We start from the raw sequence: 3,453 nt of genomic DNA on the forward strand, positions 1-3,453 counted from the left end.
CACCGTCATGTGGAGTCAACTTGCTGAAGTTGTGTCCATATGAGAGGCAACTAGCTCAAGTTGTCTCCAAAAGTGGAGGCAACTAGCTCAAGTTGTCTCCAACAAATAGTGTTACATAAACAAGTTGCAAAACAAAATGGATCCAACTAACTTAAGTTGTCTACGAATCTGAGGCAACTAGTTCAAGTTGTCTTCAAAAGGGAAGGCAACTTGCACAAAGTTGTTTTCAAAAGTGAAAGCAACTAGCCCAAATTTTCTCCAAATATGGAGGCAACTATCACAAGTGGTCTCCAAAAATTAAAACATATACACAAATGAGTGAACCTAGTGTGAGTCGAACACACATTTTCTGACATATAGTCAGTTGTGCTACCATTAAAACACAGATTCATTTATACAAAAAATACATATCAAAATCACATACCAGCATCTCTGGATCCATATTTCTTTACTGCATTATCATATTTTCAATTGCAAAACCAGTAAACAGACTCACATATTTGCCACACCATCAGTGCTCAACCAACAATTCAAACCACCACCAGACAACACCATATCCTCCATCTCTTCTACTGTAACTCTACCTGCAATAGCTTCATGACCACAACCATCTATGCACACTTGCAACATGAGCCAATAGATGCAGTCACTTCCATGCCCCTACTCAAACACCATCAGCAGCATAACCATCATCAGCAACTCAACACAACCTTGTGTTACCATATAGTATAATTTTCAGATGAATGAATGGACCAAAAAACATAGCCAAGTTGCCTCCAAAATGGAATCAACTAGCTCAAGTTTCCTCCAATATGGAATCAACTAGCTCAAGTTGCCTCCAAAAGTGAAAGAAACTTTCTCAAGTTGTCTCCAAAAAAAGGAAGCAACTGGCTCAGGTTGTCTCCAATAGTGGAAGCAACTAGGCCAAGTTGTCTCCAATAGTTTGAGCGCATCCAACACAAGTCCACTGCAACATAAACCAACTGCACTTCAGAAGCTCCATAATCCATTGCTATGCTTCAGACCCGATAACATCTGCATTGCAAACCAGCTTCAGATCAAACACCTGTTGTACCATCCCATCTGCAAACCAAAGTAGTACACTCAGTTTCACCTTCATTCTTTATCTCGGAACCTTCACGGATTACACCTGCAAATTTAAAATCCATACACTGCCACACGATATAGATACATCATCAGATTTCACGATTTAACTCATCACATCAAAGCCATCTATCTGCAAACAAACCCATTCATTCATTGTCACCATTTTGGCCTCAATTGTAACTCCAGGCAACCTTTAAAATCTTAAGTTTTGCAACACAATCCACACTGCTACTGTTTCATTCTCTGCATCCCAGCACAGTTTTTCCAGCAACATTACAACTCCCCTACAATCTTGAGTTCCATTTATTCAACACAATCTCTGCACTACTCATCTTCAACTTGCTCTCTTACACCAGTGCAAACCCCACACATAGCTCCTTCTTGACCTAGCTTTTTCAGCTGTAAAGCAGCAGTACCGCACTGGACTCTGTAGCTCAACTATCCACCACGTACAATTCCTAAACATACATCTATTTCAGCTTCACTTCTTGTAATTCAGCCATATCAATTAACTCCACGTCATGTCTTCACTACTTCAACAACCAACATCAGCATTCCCTTAACCCCGGATAGCTACTTCTTCTAACTTCTTGAATAAAAAAATTCAACCACAGACATCAACACAGATTCATATCCATCGACACTCACCAACCTCTCTTTCTTCCTTATGTTCATTACTACAAAACCATGTCATCTACAACATCCATCAGCTACAACTTATCCACCTGACACCAGAACCTCCATCATCTCTCTGTGAATTCACTCCCTAGCATACATATCTGCAAGAGATTCACCATAGCCCAAAATTCCATCAGCTCAGAGAATCAATTTCATAAACAAGACCCAATTACTTCCTTCTTCAGTATCTTGTTCTCTCATTATTCATCTCAGTATTGTCCACCAACCACTTGCAATGATACTGCAATAACATCATCAACACATCAACCAACTGCAAACCTTTTTTGTAATATTAACTCCTACCATTATATCCACACAACCATCTTGAACTGCAATATCCTAACCACTGCGACACAGCATCACCATCATAGAACATTCTCTCTTCTTCTCTATATTCTCAGCTCCAATGAACAATTAAAACCCTGAATTGAACAATCACAAGCCCTAATTGTTCATTGTACTCAGTCGTTGTCAAACCCTAATTTTCATTAACACCAGCAATCATCTTCTTTCCCTGTTAAAAATCAAATCCAAACAAAGCCCATTCTTCTCAACTTCAACAGACTCCCATCTAGCTATGTCATTCTGTTCAACTTAATGCCTGACTTCATTTCTCTATTTCTGTTTCAAACTTGCAAACAGATCCATGTCAGAAGCAAGATTAAGATGAGATTAATGTAAAATCTAAACTTTGATAACGAATCAGAAATGAGAATCGAGATGAAATTGAAGACATTAGGTTACCAACATCAGCAAAAAAACAAGAAGAATTGTTCAAGAACGATAAGGAGATATTATTTTTTGCTAATTAACCTTTGTTTTCAGTTGTTATTGATGATTTTCATCATATTTTCTCCAACGATTCAGAACAAATCATCATGAACTGATGTTTTCGATTGATTTCGTTGATGAAGAACATGAACCAAAACATGATAGAACACAAATTAAATACATATCATAATAAATATGTTAATAATAGTGGCAGACATGATGGAGGTGGTAGTGGTGGCTGTAGTGGTGTCAGTCTTAGTTTTGGTCGGAGCGATGAAGATGATGGTGGGAGCGATGGGGTCTTCTTCTGTGATAAGAAGTGGAGAAGACCGAAAGTGAGATGGGAAGCCTAAATACAGAAGTAAATAAATTATGTTTTTGAATAAATTTTCAATTATGCCATCGATGGAATTTGTAAAGTTCCATAAGGGTATTTGTCCCAAGTCCTTCGAAATGAAAGGCAGTTATAACATTCCTACTTTCCAGATCTGTTGTTTCACAAAAGTCTACGGAGCTAAAAATGGTGATGACGTGTGCCCTAAACAGATTATTGTGCGACGTCTTTGAGGTTACACTATGAAACCAATGCATCACTTCACTTTAAAAAAATATATCCATAAAGTATGAGGTTTATGTAATCGCTCTACTGCTTAGCATCAGAATCAGGTAAATCTATGTTATTATTCATGTTGATTTAAGTTATTTTATACAAAACTCTATACGGTTTACTGACTTAGTTTCATCATCGTCATTCTTCCATTATCATCATAAACATTGCTGAATAATTGTATTTAAAAGAAGACAGTTGCATCTCTGTCATTCTTTGGTTAACAAAAAGCAAAAACATCTAAAGAGGGAAATAGGACATCTGCCCAGTTGACCTTATTCTGTCCGCAA

General features: G+C 37.6%; 1 long non-coding RNA gene across 1 annotated transcript; it reads right to left on the reverse strand.

Annotated features, from left to right (window-relative positions):
- Positions 1–293: 293 nt before the first annotated feature.
- LOC113322026 lies at positions 294–2,952 on the reverse strand. The gene is made up of 2 exons (XR_003346930.1): positions 2,599–2,952; positions 294–2,406 (listed from the first exon to the last, which is right to left on the reverse strand). It is a non-coding gene; the product is annotated as an uncharacterized LOC113322026 (long non-coding RNA).
- Between the last annotated feature and the right edge of the window lie 501 nt (positions 2,953–3,453).

Source organism: Papaver somniferum, chromosome 11 (assembly GCF_003573695.1).
Source record: "Papaver somniferum cultivar HN1 chromosome 11, ASM357369v1, whole genome shotgun sequence".
In the NCBI taxonomy this organism is placed as follows: Eukaryota; Viridiplantae; Streptophyta; class Magnoliopsida; order Ranunculales; family Papaveraceae; genus Papaver; species Papaver somniferum.